Raw genomic sequence first — 27,519 nt, forward strand, 5'->3', positions numbered from 1 at the left:
AACATCATAAAAGCCTACAATAAGCACTTGATTTAATGGAGAACTTTAAAATGTATTCCCTTTAAGAATGGGAACAAGACAAGGATACCCACTATCACCATTATTGCTGAATACAGTAGTAGAGTGAGGTCCTGACCAAAGCTATAAGGAAAGAAAAAAAAGGAGCAGCAGAGAAGGAGCCACCTTCTCTGTGGCAGCAGAGAAGGTGGAAGCTACACTCACCTCCTCCTCGGACCAAACTAGAATAACAACTAAAATATAGAGCAATCAACCAGAATAAGCAACTGAAGACTAGCTGAACAGAAGTTTATAACCAAGATTTACAGAAGCCACATCGAGAGTGGTGGGAAGGGTGGAGATACAATCGGGGCTGGTCCCGCTCCCAAGGGTGGTGGCTGAGACTCTGAAGGTACATCTCCACTGTAAGGTGCTCCCCCTGAGGAGCGTGGTGTTTCGACCCCACATCAGGCTCCACAGCCCAGAGCACCAGTGCTGAGAAGAGGCATCCACATAACATCTGGCTGTGAAAATCAGTGATTCTGTCCAGGGAGAGATAGGAGTCTACTAGAGACACAGGCATCCTTTTAAAGGGCCAATGCACAAAATCTTCACAGCCACTCACCCAGGGCACAAGCCTGGGCGGAGGAGACTAGAGTCACATGAGGAGAGACTGGGGTTTGTGGCTCTGGGGAGGGAGATGAAGGGACAGACACCAGGATCCCTGTGCTGAATTGCTCTCTTGCCCTGAAGACACCACCCTTCTCAGGTGGACCACTCCCCTCAGTGCTGTATCAGCCTGGAGAAAAGAAGTAGCCCCATCCTCTGGACTCCCTGTCACCCCACCCTGGGGAGCTTGCACCCCACTGAGAAGTCAGCTGCCTGGGCTGGGATGTAACGGTCTGGACAGACTCAGGAGATGTCAGGGACTGTGCTGTGTGGCTTTGGGAAGGGTGTATTACCCCCCACTTTCTTATAAACCTGACTGGTGCCTCCCTCTCATAGGAGATCCATTAGCTCCACTCTCCAGATTTCCTACAGTCCCACCCTCATGACTCCTGGTGGCTATACCCTGCCAAAGTCTAGGCAGAATCCAGGACAGACTAAGTTGTGTAGATCTGGGGTGAGGACCACTGTCCACACTTTCTACAAGCCTGACTGGCACTCCCCTCTGGTGGCCCTGCCCTGTTGAGATGAGACTCCTGGCAGAATCTGGGAGACACTGAGGTGTGTGGCTCTAGAATATAGAAAAATTTTCCTTTTCATGCCTGAGCAGTGCAGAGCACTCCCTTCATACAGACAAAGTTTGGCCTGTCTGGGCCTGATAAACTCTGCTGGCCTCACCCAGGTGATTCCTGGAGACCCTGAGCCACCACAAAGGTGTGCGAACAACCAGTGGATGGTAGCTAGACTTGGTATACCCTGGGATATTTGCTGAGTGGCCTTATAGACTCTGCACTGGCACCAAATTTGAACCTGTATCAGTCTGATGCATATCACTCACCCCTGCCTGATGACTCACTGAGAACACATCTTGTGCAACTTGAGTATGGCAGAGGCTCTTTCATTGACTGAGCCTATCAGGCAGCAAGCAGGAAGAGGCATGAGAAGGCAGATCTCCAGGTTCCCTGTGATTTCTGCTACCTTCTCCCAGGCCCAGTGTCGGTAAAAGCCAGCCTTGGTGCACAGCTCAATTCTTTCCACACACACCCAAGCCCAGAAGAGGCAACCACAAACTATGGGCTGCTCTGTAGCTTCAAATAGGTTGCCCAGGGCCAGTCATGGGCAACATCTGATGTTGGTTAGGACTGGAGTCCCACTTCAAGAGGCCCCAGAACCAACAGACCAGCTTCAGACAACATCAGAACAGGGCCAAATTAGCTTCAAGAGTGGCATAGCGAAAGGAAGCTATTAGCAGGTGCCAGATCCTGCTGAGGCGAATTCTGTTCTGTGAGGTCAGCACCTGCACAGCAGCTTATACACTGTGGTCAAGGTTCAGCCTCACAGTCAGTCAGCCTGAGGACTGACCCTCCACACAAATAGGCCAATAGCAATCACAACTTAATTACAACAGCAGGGCCCATGTGACCCACAAAGGAACACTGCTGGAGTACCCAGCACAGGTGATCAAGGAGACTGCATCACTGGGTCCCATAGGATGCCTACTATATAAGGCCACCCTTCCAAGGCTGGGCATCATAGCATATCTACCTAATACTTACAAATAAACACAAAGCAGTAGCAAAGATGGGGAGACAAAGAAACATGCCCCTTATAAAAGAACAGGATAAATCTCCAAAAAATAAGAGCAAAATGAAATGGGAGCAAACCATTTGAGTTCAAAAGAATGGTTATAAGGGTGCTCAAGGAACTTAGTGAGAACTACAAGAAACTTAGTGAGACCTATAGCAGTGTGAAAATAGAACACAGAAATCATAAAAAAGTACATCAGCAGTAAAGAATACAATATCTGAAATGAAGAATACACTAGAAGAAATAAACTAGTAGGTTGGATGAAACAGGGAATCAAATCAGTGATTTGGAAGACAACGTAGAAGAACATACCCAATCAGAATAGCCAAAAGAAAGAAGAATTTTAAAAATGAGGATAGTTTAAGGGATTGCTGGGACAATATCAATTATACCAACATTCACATCATAGGAGTACCAGAAGGAGAAAAGAGAGCAAGGAACTGAAACTATTTGAAGAAAAAATGATGGAAAACTTCCCTAACCTGGCAAAGGATATAGACATAAAAGCCCAGGAAGCACAGGGTCCAAAACAAGATGAATTCAGAGGCCCGCACCAAGATGTATCATAATTAAAATGCAAAAGGTTAAAGACAAAAAGAGAATTTTAAAAGCAGCAAGAGGAAAGCTGTTAGTTACCTATGAGGGAGCTCCCATAAGACTCTCAGCTGATTTCTCAACAGAAACTTTCTAGGCTAGAAGGGACTAGCATGAAATATTCAATGTGATAAAAAGCAAAAAAACTATAACCAAGGTAACTCGACCAGGCAAAGCTATCATTTAGAATTGAAGGACAGATAAAAAACTCCCCAGGCAAAAAAAAAGTTAGAGTTCATCACCACCAAACCAGTCTTAAAAGAAATGTTAAAGGAACTTCTTTAAGAAGACAACAAATGAAGATTATAAACATAAATAATAAAAGAGCAGTAACTATATAACTATCAACAATTACTTTAAATGTAAATGGATTGAATGCTTCAATCATAACACATACAGTGGCTGAACAGTCAAGCAAACAAGACTCTCACATGTTCTGTCTACAAGAGACTCCACATTTGAAAGACACACACAGGCTGAAAGTAAAGAGATGGAAAAAGGTATTTCATGAAAATGGAAACAAGCAAACAAAAAAGCAGGGGTAGCAATACTCAGACAAAATACGCTTTAAAACAAAAGCTATAACAAGAAACAAAGAAGAATCTAGCAATTCCACTTCTGTGTAGTTATTTGAAGAAACCCAAAACACTAATTCAAAAACACATATGCATCCCTGTATTCACTACAGCATTATTTACAGTAGCCAAGATATGGAAGCAACCTAAGTGTCCATTAATAAATAAATGGATAAAGAAGAAGTTGTGCATATACACAATGGAATATGACAGTCATAAAAAAAGAACAAAATCTTGCCATCTGTAACAACAAGGATGAACCTAGAGGTTCTTATGCTAAGTGAAATAAGTCAGACAGAGAAAGATAAATGCCATATGATTTCACTTATATGTGGGATCTAAAAACACAAACCAACAAGCAAAACAGAAACAAATCCATAGTTACAGAAAACAGTTTGATGGTTGCCAGAGGGGAGGGGTTTGGTGAGATGGGTTAAAAAGGAGAAGGGAAAAAAAAATACAAATTTGTAGTTACATTTTGTAGTTGGGTTAGATAACATTATTATAACTTAGAGATGACAATTCTTGCAATGATAATAAAAATTTCATAATGGGGAGAGACTTTCTCCAAACTGGGAAAATTAGCTAATTATACAGACAAAAGTAAAACTAAACTTTTACATCACCATAAACAGTGAAAGATTCCATATGGGTAAAGGCCCAAATATAAAAGGTAAAACTACAAAGTTAATGGAAAACAATGTAGGAGTACCTTTATGATCTGCAGTGGGAAGTGATTTTTTAAAGTAGTACTCAATAATAGTGTTTTACATTAAAGTTAAAGATTTCTGCTCAGCAAAGGAGACCATGATCCAAGCCGATGGAGCAGAATTAGAAAAGATATGTGTTAGTACTATTTAGACTATATAATGTACTCCTGAAACCAACAGGAAAAGATAAGAACTTCCAAAGGAAGTAGGACAAAGGCATGACTAGGTGATTAGAATGTGAGAAAACACAAAAGCAAGTATATGAAGAGATGTTCAAATACAGAAATTTAATCAAAATGAAAACAACGTGAAGTCACTTGATGTGCATAGAAATCTAGATAATACCAAGTTTTGGCTGAAATGTGGAGATATAAGAAACTTTATTAACTGCTAATGGGAATGAAAAATAAATAGCCATTCAAAAGAACAAGCTTGCAGTGTGGGTAAAATTGAATACGGTTTACGATCTTGTTCCTCTATATATGTACCCAAGAAAAATCTGAAAAGACTCACAAGAGACACATATAAGGTTGTCTGTGCAAAGTTACATTATTTACATTAGCAAATATATATACTTTATAACTCAGCAATCTTGTTTGGGGTTTACACATCCCAGAAAAATTCTAATACAGATCCATGACAGGTCATTACAAGATTGTTTACATCAAGTAACACTGTGGGAAGAAAGGAGCTGGAAACAATCTAAGTGCTTACTACTAGGGGAACAGATAGAGAAATATGAAGGAACACATAGGGAATACCAGGCAGACTGAGAAAAAGGATTGCCTAAATCAAAAATGTAAGAAAAAGAATAATATCTATAGCAATGAAAACTTTAAAATACTTGTTCAAAACAACATCATTTACAAATACACACACCAATAAAAGAATAACCATCAGACATATAGTGAGTTTGGGGAGGAAAGGGAATGGGTGGTGTACTGGCTGCCGAGCTGAGAAAACCAATCTGACCTGCCACCTCCCAGGGCCCGTGTGTTAACCTTGGGCCCTGAGTGCATGGCTGGCAGAGAAATCCCTTTGGCTCAGGGACTGGTTGCCTGGAAATGAAAGAAAAGCACCTTGAAAAGAAAACTAATTAGAACCCCCCGTTCTGATAGATAATCACAGAGAACAATCTGGGCCTCACAGAAAGGTGAAGAAATAAACTGTTTGGTCTTTCTAAAATCGATTTTCAGGATGATGAAGTGACAGTCTACTCCAAATAACAAGGCTGTGTTGCCAAATACAAGTAAATCATACTTACCGTAATGGAAAACTTGATTTGACTACCAAGTCCATGGAAGGTCAACAACATAAACGTTAGCAATAATTGAGTTCTCACTGAATTAAAAGACAGGAGGCAGGATGGACAAGGCTCTGGGCTAAGAATTAGCAGGCCTGGGTACTATCAAATTTGAACCTGCCACTAGCTACACATGTTACTTGGGATAAGCGTTTAGCCTCTTTAGATTATTTTCTCACTTGTAAAAGGTAAAGCCAGATTACTTCCAAAGTCTCATGTAGATATAACATGTTATACTATCATTTTCAAATGCAATTTTATTTTCTACAGATTTTATAGAGAACAGTTTTTGATATCTCATTAATCAACAATTATTCTTTATTGTTACATCCTTTTTCCTACATGTATGTTAAGATAACAACAAGACTTGGTGGTTTTGTAATTTTTTTTGCTCATTTTTTCTCCTTTTCAAAGATCACTCACGGAAACTTATCCTTTCATAGCAAGAAACAAAACAAAACAGTGAAATGAATATTGGCAGAGTAAATTTTTTCAAAGCACTCTAAAAATTTTAAAAGTTCAAGTTGCTGAGCCATTCGTTTTTTTTTTTTTCACATTCTCTCATAAACCTGATCAAACTCCATCAGTTTGTCATTCATCCCATTGCTTGAATATACCAACCTGCCTGGAACCTGAGGGCCTTGCACTAGGCTGGTCCCTCTTCCTGGAACATTCTTCCTGGAAGCCTCCATTAAAAGTGGCTTCTCAGTTGAGCCCACCCTAACCACCCTACTCTCAATTGCAACTCCCATTCCACTCTGTGGTTCCCCCTTATCCACATATCACCTTCTAACATACTTTATATTTTGGGGGGTGTGCTCTGCTTTTTGTTGCCAACTGTCCCTACTCCACACGTCAACCCATCCCTGAGAGAATATAAGCCACTCACAGGCAGGGGACCTTTGCCTGTTTTATTCAGCAGTTTTATTCAATGACATATCCCAGGCACCAAGGATAGTCCTAGTTCATAGACAGCACTCCCTACATGTACAGACACTGCTATATAAATGAACAAATTAAAGGGAATAATCCATTACCATTACAACATATTCATTTAGTTCTGCTCTCTGTTGCCACAGTGTTACCAGATGCTCCCACTTTTAGTTTACTTTGCACCTAAAAACCAAAGAAATTATATTGTATAATCTGGGAATGGATAGAAAATAAAAAAGGGGAAACTCCATAACAGTAAATACTGTTGAGGTTAAGGATACATAGGCTACCCACTTTCTGTACTGAACTGGGCAACAATGAACGCCTCCCTCCCATATTCACATTTAACCTGAAGAGAATTAGAAACCCAGACAGACCCCCATATGGCTTCTGGATAAACAGGGCAGAGAGATCAGGGGATGGAGATCCTGATCCCAGGGTCTCCATCCCTTCCATACGATAGAAATGAACAGAAGGTAATAATAAGAAGCCAGTCAAAAAAGATGGTAGAACCACCCTCTAATTCCTGCTTCCCTGAAGCTGTATCAATATTTAATAAAATTCCACTTTGATACCCCCAAATCTTGAGAGAAATAATGAATTAAGTGGGATGTCTTACAACTTTTTCTCTTCTGATGTTAGTAGGTTGGGGTGGTGATTGCTGCATGGAGGGTTGGAGAGATCAGAAATGTGAACAATGGGGACAGATATGCCCTGCAGAACTGATGAGACCTTCCACGCAGTCTCAGGACACTACAGGACACGGCTGTCACAATTTGGCCCACACATGACCAGCTCAGCTGAGCTCACTCCTCTGTACTGACTCCTCCACTGACATGTGCCCTTTAAGATGAAGAAAGTGGGCAGACTAGGAAATGCCCAGTCCTCACATGGCCACAAACAGGGTCAGAAGGAGAAATCAACCCCAAACCGTTGATTTTAGTCCTGGTTTCCTTCCCATCACTGTTGGTTCCCTGTACATTTTCCTTTATTTCGCTTTTCATAGCCTTCACTTTTTCTTCTATTTTGAGACACTACTCCACCAATTCTGTGAGCATCCTGATGACCAGAGTTTTGAACTCTGCATCTGAAAGATTGGCTATCTCTTTAACGCTTAGTTGTATTTTTTCTGGGGCTTTAATCTGTTCTTTCATTTGGGCCTTTTTTTGTCTTGGCGCACCTCTGAGTTTTTCTATTTTTAAACAGGGACACGACCTCTTTCCCACATATAATTGTTCTCCAAATTTTCAAAATTGAAAAACAAAAGTACTTTATTTTAGTCTTCAGGATCAAGTACATAAAGTTTAAACTGATGCTCAAATTAAGAAAACAAGCTGTCCTTGTGCTCCCTTTATACCATTTGTGCTACTGGTTCCTGGGAAGTAAAGAGAGAACTCCTTTAAGAAACTTCAATTGCATATTAAAATTAAAGAAGAACTCTGACCCTGGCAGTGTGGCTCAGTTGGTTGGAGCATCATCCTGTGCACCAAAGGGCTGTGGGTTTGATTCCCTGTCAGGGCATGTAGATGCCCACTTGGGGTGTATACAGGAGGCAACAGATCAAAGTTTCTCTCTCACATCTTCCTGCCTCTCCCTTCCTTCCTTCCTTTCTTCCTTTCTTGTTCTTCTTTCTCTTTCCCTCCATCCCTCTAAAAATCAATAAATATATCCTTGTATGAGGATTAAAAAAAAGTAACAGCTACACCCTACTTAAAAAAAAAAAAAGAACTCTGATTGGTTTAAGTTTTTTAAGTCCTCTTTTTAGAAGGTCCGGCCAAGACAGAGGCATAGGTAGAAACCCTTTGCTTCCTTACACAACCAAAAGAAGGACCAATCTAAAATCAATAAACAACAAAAAGTACCAGAAAATCAAACTGCATGGAACTCCGACAACCAAGGAATTAAAGAAAAAATCAACCAGAACAACTAGAACAGTAAGGCGGTGGACCATGCAGGCAGACTCAGAAAAACCTCAGAGAGGCAGCTGAGGGGTCGAGTGGGCTGCCAAGCTCAGCGGGCTGCATGGGAGGGGCTGACTTAAGGGGAAAAATGAGACTCAGCTCACTGTGGGCTAAGGCTAGGGTTGCTGCAGGATTTCTACCAGTCTGAAAAGTGCGTTAGAGACAAGCAGGTGAGCTGCACTGCTCCCTCTCTGGACCCTCACCCACAGGCAGCGCTACAGCACAGCAAGGTTGCCTTGCCCAGGTGAATACCTAAGGCCCCGCCCCCTTACAACTTACCAGCTGCACGGATGTTGGGACCCTCCCTGCCTGGTTTCAGAAGCTGTAACCCGCCCAAGGCTAAGACTAAGTGAATGACCTTCAGACCATAAGCCACTAAGGAGTCAAAGCTTATCTCCCTGGCAGGGTCACCGTTTCTGCTCCTTTTTCTTCACCCTGCCTGGCCCCCAATGCTTGATCAGTTAGCCAGTGATGGGTAAGATTCCTCAAGGGAGGAATGATCTAAGACAGGCATGATCATGGGAAGCCCCCAGGGAAGGACTTGGGGGAACTATAGCAAAAGGGGGTGATGGACCCTCGCCCTTCAGCTTTGACATACCCTGAGTCCTCATTCTGTCTGGGAGAAGTCTCCTAATCTTTTGGCTTCCTTACTTCCCTTGCCTGACTTGAGCCTGAAACAATGACGGAGGGTGGTGCAGCCCTGTGCTGGAAAGGGCAGGTTCCCCCGGTGATCAAGCCTAAGAAAGAATATATAAAATCCTGTGAAACCTGCTTTGCTAAGAATGCTCTCAATTAAATGATAAGGGTCTGAGCAGGAAATGAATTTGTTTCTCAAAGTTTTGTAGCCCTTTAGCTAACAGACCCTGACTCAGAATAGGCCCTAGTAGTTCTTTGTATGTTATCTATTGCTTGATCCTTACTACCTGGCAATGATTAATGAGCTTTACCTGTATTCCCATGCAAAATGAACCTAATAAAAGCCCATTGAGGAAAAAGCTCTTGGTCCTTCTACTGTGAGAGAACGGCCACCTTTCCTCCCCAAGCAGATTGTGTCTTGGTAGACTTATTCTCATCTGTGGTGGACAGGGAGCTCTGCGGGCAAAGCTCCCCCACACACCAAGACAAAGAAATATGGCCCAAATGAAAGAACAGAGCAAATTCTCAGAACTAAGCGATGAAGAGATTGCCAACCTATCTGATGGAGAATTTAAAGCCCTGGTAATCAAAATGCGCACAGAACTGATTGAGCTTGGTTGAAAAATGAAAGAACAAATGAAAGGTACCCAAAATGAAATAAAGCAAAATATTCAGGGAACCAGCAGTGAAGAAAACCAGGATTCAAAGCAATGATTTGGAACAAAAGGAAGAAATAAACATCCAACCTGATCAGAATGAAGAAACAAGAATCCAAAAAAATGAAGAGAGGCTGAGGCTTCTCTGTGACAACCTGAAACGTTCCAATATCTGAATTATAGGGGTGCCTGAAGGAGAACAACAGCAAGAAATTGAAAACTTATTTGAACAAATAATGAAGGAAAAATTCCCGAATCTGGCAAAGGAAACAGACTTCCAGGAAGTCCAGGAAGCCCAGAGAGTCCCAAAGAAGTTGAATCCAAGGAAGCACACACCAAGGCACATCAGAATTACATTATCCAAGATTAAAGATAAGGAGAGAACCTTAAAAGCAGCAAGAGAAAAGGAAAGAGTTACCTACAAAGGAGTTCCCATCAGATTATCAGGTGATTTCTCAAAACAAACCTTGGCAGAAAAGAAGGGGCTGGAAAGAAATATTTGAAATCATGAAAGGCAAGGACCTACCTCCAAGATTACTCTGTCCAGCAAAGCTTTCATTTGGAATGGAAGGACAGATAAAGTGCTTCCCAGGGAAGGTCAAGTTAAAGGAGTACATCATCATCAAGCCCTTATTTTATGAAACGTTAAAGGGACTTATCTAAGAAAAAGAAGATAAAAAATGTGAACAGTAAAATGACAACAAACTCACAACTATGAACAAATGAACCTAAAAGAAAAGAAAAACAATGAAAACAAAAACTAAGCAAAAAACCAGACCAGGAACAGAATCAGAGAAATGGACATCACATGGAGGGTTTTCAGTGGGAATGGGGAAGGGAGGAATGGGGGGGAGGAGGTACAGAGAAGCAGCAGCATAATTAGTTGGCATAAAACAGATGGGGAGAGGTAAAAAATGGTATAGGAAACAGAGGACTCAAAGAACTTATATGTACAACCCATGGACATGAACTGAGGGCAGGAGAATGCAGGAGGGTTGGGGGTCAGGATGGAGGGGGGATAAAGGGGGAAAAATTGGGAAAACTGTAATAGCACAATCAATAAAAAATACTTAAAAAAGAAATATTAAAAGCTGTGTAAGTCCTAAAACTGCTTAGAATAAGGCTATCATGGAGGAGTGCTTACAGGCAAGAAAAGTACATGCATTTGATGGAGTTCAGCTGGGATGAATGGCTTGGCAATAAGACCAAAGAAGTAAAAGATGAAGAAGGTCACGTAAATTTGCCAAGCAAAATCTTTCAAAACTATGACAAAAAAATAATCTTAAAAATAAAACTTTTAATCATCTTATCAGCAACCTAAGGAGAGCGACAAAAGGCAGGCTTTTTAACTCAATGCCTTCCCACAACTAGAAGGGGCAGTAAATGTGGTGATTGACATCATCAACAATCCAAATAATGTGGATAGAGTGATGAAATGATATTAACAAGATTTAATTTGCTTTGGAATAAATGTGACATCCTACCAAGCTTAAAAAAATCAATCATGAAGACACATGCTATTTTCAACCTGCCTTAAATGCACTTTAGGAGAAAAGGTTCATAGGTTTTAATTGATTACAAATGCAATATGACTCTTGGGGTGGGGAAAATAAACCCAAAGAACAAAAAACAAAAACAAAACCAAAAACACCCCTGAGTGAACTCTTGGTCCTAAATACATGTTTGGAATCAGAAAAAAGGCGATGACAGTCTCAGAGAATTCGCATTAGTCAGAGAAACCCTTCCAAATCAGTGCCCTGATTGCATATTGTATGGACAGAGAGGCAGGTAAAGCCTGAATGAATGCAAGTCTCCCCAAAGATGTGAACCTGCAAGCATGTCTTCCACAGTCAACTATGAGTGCTAGTGAGGCAGAGACTGTGTCTGTCTTGTTCATAGCAAGGACCTAGCACAGGACCTTGAAGCCTGGTACAAACAGCTCTAAGAATTATGTTCTCAGGCTTTGGTTTAAAAATATTTGGGGCAGTTGCATTTTCTGCTGGGAATGCATTCAGATGGTCTTACATAATGCGAGATTAACCTAGCAAAGCACAGCAGCTCTGCCTTGCAAATGCTAAGCTCAGTGGAGAATGACACTTGGCTTTAAAATTTTGTAATTCTTGACAAAATTTTAATTTTCTAGGATTTGCATTATTTCAAATTTTGTGCCTAAAGTGAGACTTGGGTAATAAATTTTACCGACTAATTCAAATATGCCTAATTTCACATAATATGCACTGGCACTCTGAGGATTATTTCGGCAAATATTGAGACCTACTATGTTGCCAGGTACTGTTCAGTGCTAATGATACAGCAGTAGGCAAATTTAGCTCTTTATGTAAACAGTATGCAGTTTGTCTAAAGTTCCTCCATGGAATTTGGGCCTTGAAAACTATCTGTCTAAACCAATGAGTGTACCGATGAAGGGAATAAAATTGAAGGAATCAGTCACTTGTTCACTCTCACAACTAATTGGAGATGGGGCTGGAAGACAGTTATCTGCAGACCGGTCCTAGCAGGTATTCAGTGCCCACGTGTTGTTGCAAGTAAGCTGCTAAAGTTAACAACTTGGAGGCACATTTATGAAAGGATCTCAGAAGTAACATAGAATCATCATTAATAAATATTTTGTTAATGTCCTTGTTAATTTTCTCAAAAATGAAAAATTTTCCAGACTACGTTTTTCTATGTTTTTTTTTAAATCCTCACCTGAGGACATTTTCCCAATTTTTTTAGAGAAGAAGGAAGAAAGAGAAATATTGATGTGAGAGAAAAACAGTAACTGGCTGCCTCTTGTATGCATCTGGGACTGGGGATGGAACCTGCAACCTAAGTATGTGCCCCAACTGGGAATCAAACCTGCAGCCCTTCAGTTACAGAACAACACTCCAACCAACTCAGCCACACCAGCCAGGGCTTTCTATGTTTTTTAACCAAAAATTTCTTTTTAAAATACACATATATTAGAGGCATATACATGTATGTGTATGTGAAACTAGAAGTTTCATTTTTTGAAACAAAAAATACTTACCTTTACTATATGCTGTGCTACTTTATTTTAATACTGATTAGCAACCACTAAATGGACTTCATGTCCCATTAACAAGTAGCAACCAGAAGTCTGGTGAACACTGTTCTAGTGTACATTTGGCAGGCTAATTACCACTCTATAGTCGATAATTAACTCGCATGTCTCCTCCTCAAAGAAGCCTTCCAGGACTCTCCAAGCATAAGCAACATGACCCTCCTTAAAGCCTGAAATCAGTGACAGTGAGGATACAGGGAAGGAGCAGGTTCAGGAGAGAGTGGAAAGTGGCACTGGAATGACTATGCCATACCTAAGACTGCACTGGAGCAGGAACCCCTTGAGCACAGGGGCACAGTAGGCTTTCTCACCCCTCAACCCCAACCCATCTTACATTGAATATCAATGTAAGCAATTGTTGAAATAAATCATTCAGGGAGCTGATGAAAGAGCTGACCCTGAAAGCAAATGAGAAAACCCATCCATCAGAGGCTGCACGCTGATACCAATGGGCTGAATTTGGCCCTCAGATGTGTTTCATTTGGCCTGTGCAGTTCAAAAAACTACAGACAGCGTTTAAAAATTGGGAGGTTTCACAAATTTCCAGATTTGTGGCTTTGCTTGTCGGTACACCAGAGTCATCCCCATGCTGGTTACCCCCAACATCCACTCTCCCACAACGCACGAGAAAGCCCAATAGCTGGGCTGCTTCCGTGTGTCCAGGACCTCTCGGGCCCTACGGGTGTTTGATTTGTGAGTCTGTACCAAGCAAGGGGAGAAAATCCTGTCTAGAAAAAATAGTCTAAGACTTGGTGAATGAGCCTCTAGCAATCTGGGGGAAGGAAAAGAACAAGAAGGAAAGGACTCTTCTTACTCAAGAAAGCAGAGATCCTGAGAACATTTCCCAGGGTGAAAGGCTGCCTGAGGGAACTGTCTTTACTCTTGTCTCTCTCTGGGATGAGACAGAAAGAAAACAAAAGGTGGAATCATAAGAAAGGGCCAGCATTAGAACATTTTATTTTTCCTGTATCCTTCAGCATTGAATAACACCATTTTGCACAGGTGGGTTTTCAATAAACTTGGAAGCAAGGCTGTGGAAAATTTTTCAAATGCTGCATTGGTCTCAAAATTCCAGCTGTTCAGATATAAAAGTGATGTTTGAATACCTTCCTTCCATGAACCCATCCTCATGAAATCTGATAAACTTTCAATTAAAATCACTCTCAAAAAAATAAAATAAAATAAAGCACTCTCAACCAAAATGCCAGCATATTTTAAATAGAAATTAAGAAGCTCATTCTAAAATTTATAAGGAGATGTAAAGGAGCTAGAATAGCCAAAATCATGTTGAAAAAGAACAAAGTTGGAGAAATTATACTACCTAATTTCAAGGCTTATTCTAAATCTAAAGAAGTGAATGTAGTATGGTATTAGTGAAATGACAGACAAACAGATCAATGGAACAGAAATAAAATCCAGAAATAGATCTACACCTATAGAAAACTAATTTTTGAACAAGGTAGCTAGGCAATTCAGTGGAGAAAGAATAATTCTTCCAACAAATGATAGTGAAAAAACTGGCACACACACAAAAAGAGAGAACTTCAGTCCATACCTCATACCACATAAAAAAATTAACTCAAAATGGTTCACAGTCCCAAATAAGATGCCTAAAAGTACAAAACTTGTAAAAGACAACAAAGGTGAAAACATTTGCAACCCCAGGCAAAATTTCCTTTGGAACAACACCAAACGCATAACCCACAAAAGAACAAATTGATATACTGATATCATCAAAATATAAAGCTTCCAGCCCTGGCTGGCATAGCTCAGTGGATTGAGCATGGGCTGTGAACCAAAGTGTTGCAGGTTTGATTCCCAGTTAGGGTACATGCCTGGGTTACAGGCCATGACCCCCAGCAACCGCACATTGATGTTTCTCTCTCTCTCTCTCTCTCTCCCTCCCTTCCCACTCTAAAAAATAAATAAATAAAATCTTAAAAAATATATAAAGCTTCTGCTCTTTGAAAGACAATGTTAAGAGAAAAGAAACTACAGACCACAAGAAATTATTTGCAAATCATATATCCCATAGCGGACTTATAGACAGTATGTACAAAAATTATCAAAGCTTAATAAGAAAACAAACAACACAATTTAAAAATGGGCAAAGATTTGAACAGACATTTCAGTTGAGAAGTGTTCAGTTTATGTAGATGGCAAATGAACACACGAAAAGATGCCCAACATCATTACTCAACAGAAATTTAAATGCAAATTAAAACCATAAAGAGATACCACTATACACCTAAAAAATTGAGAAGACTGATAAACAACATTGGCAAGGATGTGGAGAAACTGGAACCCTCAAACGCAGTTGGTGAGGGAATAAAATGGGACAATCACTTTGGAAAACCATTTGGCAGTCCCTTAAGAAGGTAAACATGACACCTACCATACAATCTAGCTATTCCACCCTGATTTGTACGCCAAAGAGGAAAAAGGCTGTACAAAGACATGAACATGAATGTTCACAGCAGCTTTATTTGTGACAGCCAACAACACAGGTGTTTGTCAACAGGTAGATGGAAGAACAAGCTATGGTATATCTGTGTAACAAAATACTGTTCTGCAATAAAAAGAAACGAAATATCAACACTTCAATATGAATCAATCTAAAAATAAATATGCAGAGTGAAAGAAGCCAGACAAAAAAGAGCACTGTATAACTCTGTTTCCACAAAATTCTAGAGAATGACATTAATGTGTAATGACAGAATGAAGATCAATGTTTGTCTGGGGATGGGGGTGACAAGAAGAAGGAATTAAAAAGGGGCATGAGGAGAAACTTTGAAGGGTAATAGATATGTTCATATTTGACTATAGTAATAGCTTCATGGGTATATACACATGTCAAAACATCAAACTGTACACTAAGAATACATGTGATTTATTTCTTGCCAATTATACCTCAATAAGGTGTTTTTTAAAAAAACAAATAAAACAAAACAAAAAATAACACTCAGCTATGCTGTCCCTTCTTGTCCCCTAACCCCATGCCACTATGTTAAGTCCTCTTTCCTAGACTTTCCCACAGCGCTGTATGCTGGCCCCATTGGAATATACTTGCAATATAGTGTGGTTTTCATATAATTTTAAGTTGAGCCATATAAAACTGCCAGTATTCTGTGATTTGATCTTAAAATGGCTGCTTCACATGGCTCAACCTAAATGCTTGCTGCCTGCTCTACCTGATGATGAGCTCTCAGGTCCGAGAAGGGTCTGGTCAATGATGTTTGCTGTGAGTGTTCTGCCACTTTGAAAATTCTTTCCTCTCCAGTAGGTCATTTCAAAGAGAGTTTATGGGACCAAAACCAGGAACTCTTAATGCTGTGACCTAAGATTGAAGTTCTCCATAAGATGTAATAGACATTCAATAGTGCTCTGTTTTCCTGAGAAGATATAAAAGTGAAAAAGAAGAGAAAATTCTTTTCTCTCCAGCTACCCACTCTTTGCTGGGTCGTCACAGGCATCTGAAGAAAGGGCTCTGGGGCCCTGCCTTCACAGCCTCATCCCTTTTATCCACTTAAAATCACTCAAGCACCCTATAGCGCAAAACCTCTTTTTTGTATAATCCAGGTGAAAAGGATCTTTTAAAGCAACAGAAACATACCCCTAGGCTGCTGGCAGCAGCAGATGTAGCTTTGAAAATGTAAAAAGTGTTAAACATTTAAAGCAACCATAAATCAAAGTAAAACTCTGATTCTGGACATCTCTCAGAGGAAAAATTCCAGAGGCTGCAGTACTTTAAAATAATATCATGTGCTTTGGCCCCCCGCCTTGGCTGCTTCTCCCTTAGAACAACAAAAAGAAGCATGCCAACTATTAAAGGCCGTCTTGTTATATAATGCAGTTAATCTCACATACTCTTCCCTATGGGACTTAACCAAGTTTCACAGTGGTCTATTTTATTTAGCATTGATAGTTTTATTTGTTTCTTATTAAAGAGATCTTTCCACAAAATTGGCTGCTCTCTCAGCTTGGCTTGAGAAGGAGGAATATCTGAATTAAAAATCTGTGCAACAGATGGACTTCAGTTACAAAGAATATCTCTGGCTTCCAAAGTTCCTCACAGAGGCAGGTGTCAAGCCTGTTACTAAGTTCCTGGCTTGCAGATTTTCCTGAAGACACTTTAGGTCTCCATTTATATGCACTTAGTAGGCGTAACAGAGGATAAAGAACTCCATAAAGCAAAGAACTCCATAAATACTGGTTGAATTCTGGGGATATATTTGCCTCAATTTTGTCCATTTAAAAGGAACAGTAGTTTTATGAATGATAAAAAAAAAACAAAAACCCAATGCCATCAGGCAGACCTGAAGAGGAGGGAGAGAAGGGACATGTTGTATTGCTGACACACTCACCCTCCTCTAGAGGTGGAGTCCCAGGTGATGAAGGGCCTGAGAGGTAGGGAGAGACACACTGGATATCTTGTCTACCAGTGGCTCTTTTCGAGGAAGGGGTTGACAAAGGGCTGCAGAGTTCTCTTGGCTTCTTCCTCCTACTGTTGTTCCTCACCCCAGCCTTAGCCAGCCCCTTTAGTTCCCCTCCTAGCTACCATGTGGACAACAGAGAAGAGAAGCAAGATAAGTCATTTCCTTGTGTACTGTATGACTGAGATGACAAATGCCCTGTCTGGCTTCATAGAGTTCTCATATTTGTGTTTCCCTCCTTTTAGCCCTTTAAAGAGAAGGGAAGACAAAAGTAACACCTTTATTCTTAAAACCATTACCATGGAGTAGGTACTATCATCATATTCTTTTTATAAAGAGGGCATTAATAATAGAGAAAGTTGAATGACTTGCCCCAAACCATTCAGCCTAAGAAGTGATAGCCACCTGGTTTTGAACCGAGGTCTGGGTAGCTCCAGAGTCTATGCTTTTCTGATGAGTTTTTCTACACTCCTGAATGATTAGATGAATGGTGACAAATCCCTTGAGAAAGAAGGAAGATTCCTGAACAGTGATTTCATACTGGTTCAAGTATAGTTCCAGCTGCAGATACCCAGAGATGACTGAGTTGTAGTCAGTATGGAAAGAGAACGTCTGTAGGGAAGAATTTATTTATTGCACAGCCTGAGGCTCCTGGAGGGAAACAGCTCTGGTCAAACAGTTTGAGATTAGGTATACTTTAATAAATATACAAACAATGAAAACAACGAAACTTTATTTTCATGACTGGGTTTAAAACAAGCCCCTTGTAAATCTACACCTGTAATATCTACCTGACTAAAAAGAAAATGTGACCAATTTAAGTGACAAAGAGATGGGTGGGCCCAAAGGGACATCCCTGTAATGTGCTGCCACCTCCTACCAACATGCCCGGCTTTGTCTGGTGGCAGCTTTGGCTTCCTGCTGATCAGTCACAATCCATGACCAGAATAAGAACAGTCTTACTCTCCCCCCAGCTCACCACGTGCAGGAGATGCAGACACCATAACCAGCATCTAAAATTTTGGTAACTGAATCCTATGACTTCCCAGGGTGAGCACCTCAGGAATACCACTCAGCAGAAGTCTAGGGTTTTAGTTTTAGCTATGATATACCATTTTGAAGTATTCTTTAGTGTTAACACAATTGTTCCACAAGTAATCTGAACCCTGACAAATACATTCAAAGTAATCTTTTTGAATTTCTTTCTCCAGCAGTAAGGTACTTCTTTAAAAAAGAAAAAAGAAAAACTCCCAAACAACAAAAAGCCACATGTAATATTCTTTCAGCCTACTTACTGGCAGCATTTTGTGTGTGTGTGTTCCAAAGAGCATAGAAGCAGCTTTTATGGTTAGAAAATTGGAGTGCTATCATACCTAGGAAATTATAGGGCTGAAAAACAAAACAGCTTATCTACACATGTCCCATCTGCTTTTGGTCTTGTGTTTTGCACAATCAATTACTGGAAGCACTGGAAAGTATGCCGAGACACTGAACATGAAACCTGGGGTGTGTCATAATAGTGACCTGGAGTGGAAGTAATACTGCCATAGAGCTTGCTCCAAAACCCAGGCTCGCAGGAGTGTCCAGGAACTATCAAGGCAGGGCACTACAAATAAAAACACGACACACACCGAACTGGAGCCAGTGATCTGGAACACAGTGAAAGTAAATTTCCATTCACTGGGGAAGTGCCATCTAGTTCATTGTTTTGTTGGTGCACACCCTTGTGTTTGCCACAACTCAGCATGCTCACTGCGGAGAGCAGTTTGCTCCCAAGATGCTTGACGGTAGACTCTGCTCTTTGACAATTTCCCAGACTCTCGCATCTGGGTTTTAGGATGGGAGCCCTTGAGAGCGCTGTCTCTTTGGACCACTCCATTCTAACAGCCCTCCTCCATTCTCCTCTGACAATTCCCTACCCCACATCCATTACCTACTTCCTTTTTTTTAAAGATTTTATTTACTTATTTTTAGAGAGGGAAGGGAGGGAGAAAGAGAGAGAGAGAGAGAGAGAGAGAGAAACATCTATGTACGGTTGCTGGAGGCCATGGCCTGCAACCCAGACATGTGCCCTAACTGGGAATCGAACCTGCGATGCTTTGGTTTGCAGTCTGAGCTCAATCCACTGGGCTACACCAGCCAGGACCCATTACCTACTTCTAGACTGTCCCTGCACGCTCCATGAAATCATTATCTCCATTTCTATATGAGCCGCTGACAAGGAAAAGCAACTCACTTTTAAAAAGACAAAGTTTGACAAAGATGAGAAATGCAGTGAATTCACACTTGAAATGAATAAAGTGAATGCCTGACTATTGTAACAAAGGAACATTTTTCAGCTGAAAAAATTCAGTGGCAGAGAATTCTTAAAAGAAAAAGAAAAAAGCTTTCTACTCCTGTTGATCCAACCAATTAATGAAAATACACCATAAGTAGAAGTAATTTTAGTCTGAATTTTGAAAATTACTTTTGTTTAAGGGAAAAGGGAGTGGAGGGGGATATTAGTTATTGATCCATTACTCACTCTTGGTATATTCTTTTTTTTGGGGGGGGGGGGTTGTTTTTTTTTAAATATATTTTATTGATTATGCTATTACAGTTGTCTCATTTCCCCCCCTTTGCTCCCCTCCACCCTGTATCCCCTCTCCCACCCACGTTCCCCCCTTTAGTTCATGTCCATGTGTCATACTTATGAGTTCTTTAGCTTCTACATTTCCCGTACTATTCTTGCCCTCCCCCTATCTATTTTCTATCTACATTCTATGCTACTTATTCTCTATACCTTTTCCCCCTCTCTCCTCCTCCCACCCCGCTGCTGCTAGCCCTCCATGTGCCCTCCATTTCTGTGGTTCTGTTCCTGTTCTAGTTGTTTACTTAGTTTCTTTTGGTTTTGCTTTAGGTGTGGTTGTTAATAATTGTGAGTTTGCTGTCCTTTTACTATGCATGTCTTTTCTTTATCTTCTTTTCTTAGATAAGTCCCTTTAGCATTTCATAAAATAAGGGCTTGGTGATGATGAACTCCTTTCACTTGACCTTATCTGAGAAGCACTTGATCTGCCCTTCCATTCTAAATGAGAGCTTTGCTGGATAGAGCACTCTGGGATGTAGGTCCTTGTCTTTCATGACTTGGAATACTTCTTTCCATCCTCTTCTTGCCTGTATGGTCTCTTTTGAGAAATCAGCTGACAGTCTGATGGGAACTCCTTTGTAGGTTACTGTCCCCTTATCTCTTGCTGCTTCTAGGATTCTCTCCTTCGTTTTCACCTTGGCTAATGTAATTATGATGTGCCTTGGTGTGTTTCTTCTTGGGTCCAACTTCTTTGGGGCTCTCTGAGCTTCTTGGATTTCTTGGAAGACTGTTCCTTTTGCCAGATTGGGGAAGTTCTCCTTTATTATTTGTTCAAATACGTGCTCAATCTGTTGCTTTTCCCCTTCCGATTCTGGTACCCCTATAATTCGGATATTGGAATGTTTAAAGGTGTCTTGGATGCTCTTAATCTTTTCCTCAATTTTTTGAATTCTTATTTCATCATGCTTTCCTGCTTGGTTGATTCTATCTTCCTTCTGGTCCACTGTATTGAGACTCAGATGCCTTCCTTTCACTATTGGCTCTCCTCCGCATATCTTCCCGCATCTCTTTTATGGTAACCTGCATCTTTTCATCTACATTGCGCCCAAAATCAACCAATTCCGTGAGCTTTCTGATCACCAGTGTTTTGAACTGTGCATCTGATAGATTGGCTATTTCTTGGTCACTCAAAAGGATGAGTCCTGGGGGACTGATCTGTTCTGTTGGAAACATATCTTATGTCTTTCCCTATCTCTCCTTTTTTTTTTTTTTTTCCTGGTCAGGTCGCTCCTGTTACAGTAGGGGGTGGAGCCTTAGGTGTTCACCAGGGCTGGGCACCCCAGTCGCTAGATTGTGACGTTATATGTGGGGGCAGGAGGGAAAAATGGTGGTAGTTCCGTTCTCCTGGGCTCAGACCCTTCTCTGGGATCCTGGGCTGCGAGCTCTGTCCTGGTCCACAATCGCTGCCTCACTGGGTCCGCCAGCCGCAGCCTGCGTACTCAGGGATCACCGCTGCGTTCTTGCGCCCCAGATGGCTGTCGCGCCGATTTTGCGCCGAATTTTCCCCGACCTCCGCACACTGCCTACCCGCGCCCGCCCGGCTCGTCGTCTCCTACCAGTCTGAATGTACGGGTCTACTTCAACTTCTTGGCTGTCCAACTTCCATTCAGATAAATCCTCTGTCAGTTCTGAGTGTTATTCTGTCTGTAAATTATTGCTGTTCTAATCTTGGTTGTGCGAGGAGGTACGATGCATCCACCTATTCCTCCATCTTGCCGGAAGTCCCTGGTATATTCTTTAAGGGAGCAAAACATATAAAAGCCCCAGGGATTCCAGAAATCAAATTGACAATCTGAACCTTTCTTGAATGAGTACATTTCATTTGCATAAATCATCATATTCATTAGTCTGCCATTATAAGATGGCAATCTATGAAATCATAAACCTGATTTCCATTGTTGAGCAATGACTAATGGACTTGAAGGAGAAAATGTGATTGCTACATTTATGTCTGGAGGAAAATATTCTCTTACTGATAAAATATTCAAATTATATTGGCTTAATCATAAGACAGTGTTAATGTATGCAGAAGTTGTTGGATACACTTGAATACAGATAAAATGAGTACTATTAGGTGTCATTAAACATTTTTAGATTCCAACGGGAAACAAAAAGAGAATAATACAATAGAGACAAAGCCCAAAAGGTGAATGTATGTAACAACAAGCTTCCTCCCATGGACTATAATTGGGAACTTGTCCCGTCACTCCTTCCCATGCATCAACAGCTTGCCTTTCTACCGCTAATGAAGAAGGAGCCCAGAGTTGCCATGAGGATGAGGTCCAGGGTCCTGATTCATGACTGAGAAATCTTGTCTCTCATCTCCTTGGCAATGGTAAGTGGTGGTACAAAGAGGATGCAGGATCCGGGAGGAGCTGGTAGTTGTCGAGGCTAATTTCCCTCCAGCCTGATGTGGCCTCCTTCTCTAAAGAACACAGGAAGACTTTTTTCTTCTGACTCAGGGCTCTGAGGCTATGTTTCATTTCATTTTCTCCTGATTAGTCAAAGCCATTGTTTGCCAAAGCAAACTGCAAATTTCCCTCCTTGCAGTGATTGATCTGTACGCAGTAATTTTCAGGGTGTGACAGCATGGTACAGGGAAACAAGTTCAAAGATTTGCTTTCCAGTCCTCTTCCTGCCACTGAATATTTGCTGTCTACATCTCAGTTTCTGCATCCCTGAAAAGGTGACAACCCAGCTGACTCCCCACCTTTTTGCAACATGATTAGGTTTGTTTTCCACGTCATTTTTCAATTCTCTTTCTCCACTTTTCTTATTTGGGCTAGAGTATCACACAGAGTAGGTGGTATTCATAGACTACTATCTTGGTCCTCTAAATCATATATTCATGTGGCCACAAATACAAGCAAAACAACCAAGGGCATATTGGCTAGCAGTCACAGCAGGAAGAATAATTAGCCAAGTTGTATATGTGTTTCCTTTCAGTCTTCAACTGAGAGGCAGCTGTGATTCAGCAGAGATAGCAGAAACCAGGAGATGGCTCATGATCCCCCTTTCTAGCCTCCACTTCTTTACTTACAAAATGATGGGGTTGGCTGAGCTTAAGGGCTGCACATGCAAATGTCTGCCTGCCTGGTGAGGAACAAACATTAACAGTCTACGCCTGCAGCACGGGGGCTGGGAGCACGAGTGGGCATGCTCCAGGTAAGGGGAGCAGCTGCTGTTCAGCACCTGCCAACTGTTACCCTGGGAGGAGGAGGGCCCACATCTTCTTTGAGGAGAAGCCAAGAATCTATAATGTATTTTAGGTGAAATCTTGATTTTAAACAGTGTCCACTAATTTTAAATTTTTCAAATGCTGTGTGAGTCAAACAAAATGTGTCTGCAGGCTGGCAACAGTCTTAGGTGTTTAGTCTAGGCAGAGTGTCTCTCAGCCCTCCACAGGACTAAAATATACCCTGGGTCTAGTTTTTATAGCAAAATATTCTGCCTTATTAATGGCTATAATATAATCATCACAATGGATGTTAATGTACCACTGTAGATGGAGCTCAGATTTGATCTGGGGCTCAGGGGTAACAGGAAACCATGAAGGACTGGGGGAGGGTGATACTGGACAGAAGTGTGGCATGATCCAATTTACATTTTAATAAAGTCACTCTGACTGCTGCTGGAAGAATGAACTAGAAGGAAGGGTGAGTATATATGGTTGAGCAGGTATTGAAATACAAGGGTGCCAACCACTAAGCAAGTGAGGGGTGAAATGTGGCCTCCGTCTGCGGCTGCATCTTCCCCTAAGGGCAGTGTATGTACTTTTTCTACCCCAAGGTGCCCTGTAAGCTTGCTAGCCTTAGGGTAAAGGTAAAACAGGTAGGCCAATTAGAAAGTTATTAGAGGGGAGAGATGATGATTACTTGAACTAGAATTTGAAGCAGTGGCTATTCAGAAAGGTAGATGGCTCCAAAGATATTAAAGAGGTGGAATGGACATTTGCTGGCGATTTATTAAATATGAGGACAAGGTAGACAGAGGCATCAAAGAAGACTGTCAAGTTTCTACCTTGAGTGACTGGGTGGCTGGTATTGAAATGGAGAAGGCTGAAGGAGGAGCGAGAAGCAGCAGGATCCAGAGATGAGTGTTGAACATCTCAAATGTGAGATGTCTGGGAGATATCCAAGTGGAAATGTCAAGCAGGTGACTAGGTATGCAGAACTCAAATGGACATGGGTTAGAGAATAAATCTATTCAAACTCTGGTTTTCTTTGCTAATTGTTTTTCAAGGTCCCTTTCTGGGTAATGCTAATATTAAAAGTTTATTTATTGAGGTAGATTCTCCACTGATCCAACTTTGGTTGTTTGGCAGAACGCAGTACTGCTCCCCTCATTCTTGTGCATAATAGCAAATATGTATTTAGTGCTTACCCTCTCAGGCACTATTACAAGTGCTTACCATGTATTAACCTGACAAATTCTCACAACAGCTCTATGAGTAGGTATTAACCTCCCTTTCTCAAATGAGGACACTGAAGCATGGACAAGTGAAATAACCTTCCCAAGTCCACATAGATAATAAGTGCCTTAATCAGAATTTGAACTCAAGCAATCTTCTAACCACCACACACTAAGTTCCACTGCCTCTTCAAATGTCTTGAGATGATGTTCATGGCTTCTTTTAATCCTCCTCCCACACTAAATAACTGGCTCCTCATGTGAACTGGCTTCTATATCCCTCATTAGTTTTATTTTCCTCACATGTACTGGTTTCTAGATACCCCACCCCCACCCTCGCTAACTTTATTTTCCTGCTCTTGAACCACAAAAGTTGTTGGCTTGGACCACATGTGTGAATGAGTTTTCTCAAGATAAAGGGCAGGAATCAGGGCCTGCATTTATTCCTTCTGAATCCTTTACAAAGCTGCCAAGAGCACACATGCAGAACAAGCCCTCATCCTCAGGGCCAGACCCATCGGGACAACAGGTCTGCTCATGTGGACAACAGGAGTCAGGTGGGAACACGCTTTTGTCTGTGGCAGCCATAATTAAGGGAAAAAGCCTTACCTGTGGCTACAAATGTCAACATAATGAATTGGCTAATTGTTCCTTCTTGCTGCAGACCTTCGCCTGTGCTGTGTCCAGGTTCCAGCGCTGAAGCTGGAGGGCACCTTTCTTGGCCACATCATATGATATGACTGACCCCGTGTATGACACAGCTGCCTGGGGGCTGGGTCACCTCTCACAGTGCACTTGATCCTGCTCCATCGAGTTGGGGTATCTTTCTGGGGCAGGGTTGTTGTCCCCTTCAAGACAGTGGGGCAGAGCTCCCCTTCGTCTCTCACTGCATGGCTCTTCCTTCCTGCCCTGTCCCCTAGGGTTTGGACGGGTCAGAGAATACTCATCTGCTCCCTGCCAGGAGACTGGGAAACTCCTTTGTGCTGTTGCTAGATAGCTCCTGGCTTAACCCCCACTGCCCTGCATATCCTCCCCTCTGGAAGCACAGATCTTTCTAACTCAGCAGACCCCGGCATGCCTTTTCTCCCACTGGCTCTGTCATTCCTACTGCTTATGTTTGCCCCCACCTCCTGCCCCCAACCGTGTCAAGAAAAAAATTGGTGCAGGAAAGGGGCCTAACTGGAAGACACAGTCACCTGGCCTACATGCAGGTACATCCCTGTGCAGGAGATGGGGGCCTCAGACAACCTAACTTGTGGAAGAAGTTGGTAACAAGGGTTGCCTCTGAGGGAGAGGCTAGTAAGAAGCGAGTGGTGGGGGTGGCCTAGAAAGGAGGCTGACCTTTTTCCCTAGTTGCCTTTGTAATAATGTCCTCTTCAACCATAACTACTTAATTTTTCAACAATAATCTAACTCCCCTAGTTCTGATTGCAGGTGTGTTCAACAACCTTCTTATAAAAGGCTGGCTCCTCACACAGGGTTTTCTGTACAGTTTGTGAGGATAACAACTATTTGCAAGGATAACAAGAAAGCAGATATGATGACTACTGGACTGATGGCTACCAAACTGAAAATTTTAAACATTGTTCAGAATTAGTGTCACTATACCAGCTTATCTGCACCAATAGCAGTGCCTTCCTTGTGTTGATGTAACTGTTCCCCTTGCTTTTCTCAATAACACCTCTGCCTTTGTGCCCTACCCACTCACTGTTTGGGCTTCTGCCCGAATCAATGTGTCCAGAATAGTTATTTTTTTATCTCAAATAAATGCTTGTTGCCTTTCACTTCCGCCTTTTATTTTTAGGTTAACACCTCTTAGGAGGAATTTTTCTTTCAACACATTAATGAATGGGTGTTCTAATTTATATATCAGTCTCTTGTAAAATTGGTTACCACGAATCAGTTGCTCCTATGCCCTCTCCCAGCCTCCTCTCCTCTGGGTCTGCAAAGCTGAGGAACAGACCTGGAGGAGGGATCCCGGCAGGGCACTGGCATCTGCAAGGTGCTGCCTCAGTGGCCAGACAGCCCCCTTCTGATCTCAGGAGGCAGCTTTTCTTCTCATGAAAGGCTAAGGGGCAGCAGCAGCTCCCCATTCTGATCCCCAGGAGATGACAGGCAAACTGGATCCCTCACGGCTAGACAATGTACAGTTGAATCACACATTCCCAGTCTGAGCTTCCAGAGGAAGGAATCTGAGCCGTCAAATGGAAACACATTTAGAAGTCTGAGGGCCACAGACAATGGATTAGAGGCCTCCAGCTTGTTTTATAATGAGCTGCTCCTTACTGACCTGAAGCACATTTGTGGTTGAGGGATAAGAGGAGTGGGAAGAAGAAGATATTCATGAAAAAGAAGGATGAATAAGAAGGGGCAGGCAGGTTTTCTGCCAAGAAAAAAAATTCTGCCACGCAGCCATAAAGAATAGAATAATGATAGCTACTGGGACCTCTCCATTTCTTTTCATGGAAAATGAGGACAACCATGGCATCTACCTCAGAAGGCTGTCCTGCTGATTTAGCAGGTCACTGTATGTTAAGAACTTTGCCCAGCCAGGTTCCACACTCTCTTCCCCCATCCACCCTCCACACCATGCGCACACATATGCACCCCTGAACACAGTTGTTGGGCATTTTAAAAACATATTTCAAATACTTCAGAGTCACTGAGGGGAGACCTGGCCAGAATTTGCATCCTTGAAGGACCAGGTCCAAGGCTCTGATGGACCTCCTGCCAAATTAGAAGGCAGTAGCATAAATAGGGCAGGACTTTACAAAGACACCTAGTCCAATTCCCTTCATATCTGTATTCCATAAATGAGCTAAATGAGAAGACGAGGGTCAAATGAGAAAAAAGTATTTAAAAATAGTAAATTTGTGAAATTCTGAAGTTCTATAGTACTGAGCCCTCGCACTCCAGGTACTCCGCCACATCTCCAATCCAGACCTCTCGCACCAGGATATCTGTCCCTCTCTGGGGCTGGCGCCTGAGCACACGAAGCTGTGCTAGGAGGACCCAGCAAAAGCCCTCCCATACTTTTAAAGCCTTTGACCCTAGCACAGGGAGTGGAGGGATGGTAAATGTCATCTGCTGCACCACATCCCCCTTCCAGCATCATTTCACAGGAATGGGGGTATCCTCTAGATGGGGAATCACTGCATGTGATGAGGGAAGTTACGGATGCAAATACCTAGATGTGTGAACCAGGTAGAGACAGAAAAAGGGCTGAAAGCCATTATGGTGGCCATTAGCCTCCTATGAATTGAAGTGTGCTATCAGTGTGAAGTACACAGCAGATTCTGAATCTAGTATGAAAAAAGTGTAAAACACCTCATTAATGATTATTT

General features: G+C 41.8%; 1 protein-coding gene and 1 non-coding gene across 4 annotated transcripts in view; one reads left to right on the forward strand and one right to left on the reverse strand.

The window, feature by feature from the left end:
- Positions 1–27,519, reverse strand: part of CRADD (CASP2 and RIPK1 domain containing adaptor with death domain) — a 188,183-nt gene that overhangs the window by 13,726 nt on the left and 146,938 nt on the right. The window lies entirely within an intron of this gene.
- Positions 15,985–16,111, forward strand: LOC114514258. Its single transcript, XR_003685984.1, has one exon. It is a non-coding gene; the product is annotated as a small nucleolar RNA SNORA25 (small nucleolar RNA).

The sequence above is a fragment of the Phyllostomus discolor genome, chromosome 2, assembly GCF_004126475.2.
Source record: "Phyllostomus discolor isolate MPI-MPIP mPhyDis1 chromosome 2, mPhyDis1.pri.v3, whole genome shotgun sequence".
Lineage (NCBI taxonomy): Eukaryota > Metazoa > Chordata > Mammalia > Chiroptera > Phyllostomidae > Phyllostomus > Phyllostomus discolor.